We start from the raw sequence: 6,506 nt of genomic DNA on the forward strand, positions 1-6,506 counted from the left end.
CTTCGGTTCTATGCATTGTGGCACCGTTCTCAAACCAGGCTGCCCCACGCCTGGATCTGGCCCTTGGCTCGCCCCTGTCCTGTTTTGAACCCGAGCTCAGGCCGTAACTGTCAAATCGGTCCCCCGGCTTGGCTCACGCCGAGACGCCTCCTCGGCCGAGAAGCCCCAAATGTTTTGTTTCTTAATGTTCTGTTCCCTTTGCCGTCTCTCTGCAACGTACGCCGTGTGAGAGAGAGAGATTGCCTGGGCTTATTATATCCTGTTTACAGTCCAAAGCCCTGGAAGGAAAGGGGGGAAAAGGAAGGGTACAGATATTACTATGATTATTTTAAGGGATATAAAAAAAGATGTGTTTAAATCAAAGGCACGGCAACCTAGCATTCCATAGATGCGGTTGCAGGCGCACAAGGAAAAGCGATCCCTCCCTGACGGTGAGAGAGCCTTCCTCCAAAGCCATTGGGCTCATTTTCATTGGAGTTTTTAAAATGATAATCATAACGAAATAGAAGTTAGATGGCCGCTTTTCGGGAGTGTTTTAGTTCTGGATTTCTTCAGTGGCAGGGGATAGGACGATATGACTCCAGAGGTCCCTTTGAGCACCTGAAATTCTGTGGCTTGGTGTTTGCCTCTCCCTCTTTAGAGATCTTTAAACAGAAATCAGATGGACATTGTTCAGGTCTGCTTGAATAGAGTATTCCTGCATGGCAGAAGAGGTTTGGATTAGACATCTTTTGGGGTCCCTTCCAACTCTAGGGCCTCGTTCCCACTACCTTTTAAATCAGATCGTGAATCGATTTGAGCCGTTTCATTGTTGACTCGATCGATTGATTCGGATCGCACACTGATTTATCTGTAAGTGGGAATGAAGCCTAGGATTCGATGACTGGGGAAAGTTTGGGAGGGTGGACTCCGAAAAGCAAGAACTAGCTTGATGGGCCAGCCCTGGTGTGTAGGCCAGAGTGGGCACCAATGTGATGCCATGGCATCCATGTTAGCTGCTTTGAGTCTCTATGTTGGGAGGAAGGCAGGATAATAATGTTGTGCCAAGGATGCTATAGTGAAGGCACACCTTTGACGAAGGGATTCGGCAACTGGCAGCCCCTGGGTTGAATCCGGTCCACGGTTTGTGCCATTTGCCTGTCAGCCCAGGAGGAAATGAAATGCCAGCCACAGACGCTGGCGAAACGTCAGGAATAAACTCTTCTAGGACGTGACCACATAGCCCACAAAACACTATAGAAATGAAGAGTGATGGTTGTGGCGATGCCATTTTGAGAAAGGGATTTGTAACTTCAGCCCTCCGCCTTCCCAGAGTCTCCGACAAAACCGGACGGTAAAACTGCGCCGGCTCAAGCAAGGGTGATAAAGCATTGCTTTCTTTAATAATGGCAGAGGTCTCCTGGCAGGAAAAAAGAGAGGGTGTGAATTCTGGCCCGCGGAAAAGCCAGGCGCCGCGGGCCAAGGAGGGATTCGGAGGAACAAATAGCTCACAAGGCAGAAAATATCAAAGAATGCTTGGAGCGGAGAGAGAGAAAGAGCAGAAGGACCTGCCAAAGAAACCTTACAGACCATGAAGGCGCAAGAAGAGGACCAGGCCAGGAGCACCGGGGTGCGGAGGCGTCCAAACTTTGGTCCCCACCTTCGGAGGCGATGACATCCCAGCAATTTGCGCAAATTAAAGGCGCTCGAGACGCCGTCAGTCCTCTCCCTATGGATCAAGGTGGGGAACGAAAGAGACCAACAAGTGCATAACATCGGTGTATCAATTATAAGGATAGACAAGACATATGTGTGTATCATCCACATTTAAAATTTTACACCCGTGAAAAGGAAATCAACTTTGAGGGTCTATCTTGACAATGCAAAAGGGAAAATAAATCCGCATTGAAAATGCAAAACGAATGCTGATTTGGGTATTCTAAGAACTGTCGTTCCCTTAACCCCCGAGTAACTTCTCCAAGCCCTGGCTACTTTCAGGCCTCCACCCTCTTTCCAGGAACGAAAGGTTTGGAGGGACCAAAGCATCTCGACTCCACTCCTCAACACTTCATTAATTTACGGCTGTCCTGGCCAGGAGATACTTCTTCAATGCAATATTTATGGTTATTATTATTAAGTACTTATCCACATTTTGGATCCCAAGCTCTCAGAGTATGAGGAACGAGCCAAATACAAACAGCAACGGACCGTTTAGAGCTGTTCGGATCAATGTAAAACTTTCCGAAACGATCAAAGCCACGTTAAAATGGCGGAGGCCCAAAGAGAAACGTCTACTCCATCTTCCACCTAAAGATCCCAAAGTCACACTGCTTTTCTCCTCCTGTTTTATTCTTACAACAACCCTGTGATGAGGCAGAAGGAGAGAGAATGGTTTGTGCTGAATGTGACCCATAAAGCCCTATGCGGCTCAAGTCCAGGTTATTTGAAGGATGCTACTCTCCTGCTCATCTTTTGAGATCTTCTGAGGAGACCCTACTCTCTAGCAGTCTCTCTATCAGACACATAGGAGACTGGGCCTTCTTGGTGGCTGCTCCCAGGCTTTACAACTCCCCTCATATGGGTTGGAGATCTTCTGAGGAGGCTTTTCTCTCCATCTCACCGCCTTGGGTAGGTCCATCTGGTGGGATCATTCATGTCATCTCCTCCTCTATAGCTACACCCCTGACTTTCTGCCTAAAGAACATGGCTGCATAGGAGAGTCTGGGATTTGCATCTGCTCCTCAAAGTCACGTTCCCAAGCTCTAACATGCCCCTCGATGCTTGGCTCCCTCCATCGACAACTTCTCAGGTGGCATCCTCTCAATGCCCTAACTCCGCGCTTCATGTCTTGGCTCCTTGGCCCTCCGCTCTGGCCTTGGCCAAGAAAGCTAATCCCCAGCAAATGAGCAAAAGTGTGCATCCGAGGCCCCGAATGTGCTGTACAACCGAACATGCCAGGAATGTCTCACATATCTTGGAAGGACCGCCGCAACGACTTAAGGAGGTTTATTACCATGAGTCACAGACATGCTGCCTTTCGCCAGAAGTTGTTCTCGCTCGGGGCCAAGTTTATTTGGGGGGATGTTGTAAGTTGACACTCCTTACCCTCAAAGATTTCAAAGACGAAAGACAGGACATGAGTAGCAAACCATATCAGAACGTGGTCATGGTGGCAAAAGGTACGAATGAGGAAGGACAGACAAGCGAAGAAAGGCCGCAGTAGTTTGCTTTTGCCTAAACCTCATGGGAAAGGCAGAGTTTTGCCTTCTCCTCTCCATTCACCTTGTTGAGTGTATTGAATGCAAACAACCTTTGCATTTTGCAGCCATTGGCGTAAGCTCAGGACAAAAGGGAAAAGGAGGAGAAGGAGAGGGAAGCTGGGGGGAAAGTGGGATGACAAGAGGATTAAATGGGACTGTCTTGGTCAAACTGGGAAAGCTGGAGGATAGAAATGGTATGAATTCCTCTCCATCGGGTTTGCTTTTGCCTGAGCCTTCTGGGAAGGGCAACGCTCCAACCCCCTTCTCTCTCTGGAGAGAGTGTGACCCAGAAGGTTTCCATAGCTGAGCAAGGATCCGAACCCCTAGTCACAATGCCATAAATACGAGACAATACCAAGGCAATGTTAAAATCTTTCGAGTCAACCGCTGCTCAATTCAGAGAGCATTTTGGGTCAGCCACGTCACTGTCGGTCACATCTCTCTCACAGTTACCTTTTCTCCTTTCCCACAAGAGCCCAGGACAGGATGACACCGATGCGTTTCCAAACGGAGGAATGGACACAACCAGGGCCCTTTCCCCCCGCTGTCTCCGCCATCGTGGAACGTGGCGCCCTTCCACGGGTTCATCCTGTAGCAAACAGGAGGGAGGGGAAAAACCAGGAACGTTTGCTCTTTGTCTTTGGGCCGAACCCAAAGGACATCTCCATTGTTCCCAGCTTGGTGGCTGGCCTTGCTTTCTATTTATACAACTCCAATGTGTCTGCGATTCATGATAATTTTCTGAACGGGCTCCAGCTTGGCTTTCGGCAACTCCATCGTATGGGGACTTTCCAAAGGAACAATCCCTTATTTCCTTGCGAAACCCTTGTCTTCCCTCTACTTCTTACAGCTCGGAGTGTTCTCCGGAACGGTGTTTATTTTCTTCTTCTTCTTTCTCTTTCTCTCTCTCTCTTTTCTGGCTGTCTGTGTGCCGCAGACTGTTCTGTTTCCATGCCCCATGGGGAATCTTCTTCCCATTCCTCTCCTCTTGCCTCATCCTTGCTCCATCCCTTTTTGCCAATTCCACGGCTGCTTGGGAATGAGAACAACAACATCGGCACCCCTTCGAGCCATTTTCCCAACCAGGCGTTTGCTGAGGCTCTGGGGACGGACTCTGAAAAACCAGCCTTGAAATGCCCAAGAGCCAAAGAGGGTCAAACATGGGACTCCTCAAGCATCAAAGCATCACTTTGTGGGGAGAGTCTCCCTTTACATGACGCCGCAAAGCCCCAAGGAAGGAAAACGAAATGCAAACTTAAATAAATTGAGCAATAGGATAGGAACTGTATTGATATAGTCATGCAAACAGCACAATTAAAAGCCTACAGCTAGACAGAAGCTTAACAGTCCATTGCAATATGACAATATTGCAGTATGCAATACGACAATAACACGTACTAAAGATGTACATGGCTTGGCCAAAGTTTGACTCTCTTTCGAAATGCAGTCTTATTCAGAACATTAACTGGTGGTCTTCTTCAGAGTGACTTGGAAAGGCAGCCATGAAAGAACTAGACAAGATCTCGAAGCGTAAAGATATATCAGGTACCAAGTTAGGATGCTGCTTCTTCTTGGAAAGATCTGGTAAGAAACTGCACCCTCATCTCCTGCCTGAATTCAACCCACGAAAACTGGAGGACTCAGGGCTAGGCCCAGAGATCTGGCAACCGCATGTGGAGGGCATGGAGCCCAATCTAGGGCTACATGTCCCTCCAGAGCTATCTAACTGTCGCCTGCAAGGGGATGAAGTCAGACCCCGGATCGGCTTGTACTTGCCACGAACCGGATGCCAAGGCAAGCTTCTCAGGCCTTGCGGGAGCACAGATGTCTCCAATTGTGGAGGGCTTGCTCCATGCACCGATACGTGTGGCAAGGTAACCAAGAGGGTGGGGTGGAGGCGCATGGGTTTAAACCTCCATCCGGCCGCCTTGAGACGTATCTCTGAGGTACGGGACAAAAGAGCCGTGTGATAGAACAAGGAGGAGAGTTTGGTTTCTTTGCCTCTTGCCAGCGCCTTCTCTGCTCCAAACAGGCGGAACCATTTAGAGTTCATTTCACGCTCCCTCCTTTAATCAAGAACATCTCTGTTTCCTCTTGGGAGCTGAGGAAGGGATTGTGTCTGGGATTTGTCTGTGATCTGTGGGAGACCAAGGGCCGTGGCATCCACCCACATGCCCACGGAGGGACTCGGAAGTCCAGAAATGCCAAGGCTGGCCTTCCAAAGCTAAAGCGCAACGGTCCGATGTGACGTCGCTTCCTCCTCCTGGAAGAAGAACATCTCCCCCAGCAATCCCTCAAAGAGCGCTGGAGATCTCCACCAAAACAAGAGAGGTTGACTGGGGTGATCTCCATTGGGGATCTCTCCCCATTGATGTCCAGTTCCTCTCTTCTCTAAATAACATTTTCCAAATGTGCGAGTCGATTCATTATTTCCAGAATACGCATAAATGAAAGGCATCCGGAGAGGTCTTGGGTGTCAGAAGACTCCTTGTTGTGTCTAGATCAGATTAAGGGATCTCTCCAATGTCTGGGCGGGAAGAAAAACATGAAGCTCATGCAAGGCCCATGTTCCCTGGAGTATCACTGTGGAGTCACAGAAAAACAAGGCTGGATCCTCTCTCTGAGGCCCACATCCATTTTGGAGTCTCTTACACGGGGATGATGGGCCACCACAGATCATCTGCGGTTTGCAGTTTGAGGCCTTTCAAAATAAGGCTGTCTCTGAGGCTCAGTACTAAGGAGGAACATCGTGACTTGAATGCAGGTGGAATGAAACCGCTCTTCGAAATGAGTAGAAACAAAGGTACTTTGCTGGTGCAACAAGGGAACTTGCAAGAGTTGCTTTTGAAGGGCCTCAGAAGGCACTCTTCTGGTCCGATCTGCACTCTAGAAATAATCCAGTTTGATACCGCTTTAACTCCTATCGCTTTGTTCCGTGGAGTCCTGGGATCTGCAATCTTGTGAGCTCTTTAGCCTTATCTGCCAGAACAAACTACAAATCCCCGGACTCCACGGAATGCAGACATGATAGTTAAAGCGGTATCAAACTGCATTAGTGTAGATGTAGCCTTGATGGCAATTAACAATGACAGCAATAAGGTTAGGTCTTCTGAAAGTACAGCAAATCATTCCTGAAAGGAGCATCACACAAAAACAAGGCCACCGTCAGAAGAGGGAAATCATCGTTTCGGATGTAAAGATGAATCGGTTGGCTCTGTCTGCACCGACCGCTGTGGCAGATTCATGATGCCACAGCCATCCCGGGCA

The 6,506-nt window shown here is 48.8% G+C and overlaps 1 long non-coding RNA gene across 1 annotated transcript in view; it reads left to right on the forward strand.

Moving 5' to 3' along the window:
- Positions 1–405: 405 nt before the first annotated feature.
- LOC121917046 overlaps positions 406–6,506 on the forward strand; it is an 11,620-nt gene continuing 5,519 nt past the window's right edge. Inside the window, exon 1 of the long non-coding RNA XR_006100937.1 lies at positions 406–431. This is a non-coding gene — a long non-coding RNA (uncharacterized LOC121917046). The remainder of the gene's footprint in view (positions 432–6,506) is intronic.

This window comes from Sceloporus undulatus, chromosome 11, assembly GCF_019175285.1.
Source record: "Sceloporus undulatus isolate JIND9_A2432 ecotype Alabama chromosome 11, SceUnd_v1.1, whole genome shotgun sequence".
Classification (NCBI taxonomy): domain Eukaryota; kingdom Metazoa; phylum Chordata; class Lepidosauria; order Squamata; family Phrynosomatidae; genus Sceloporus; species Sceloporus undulatus.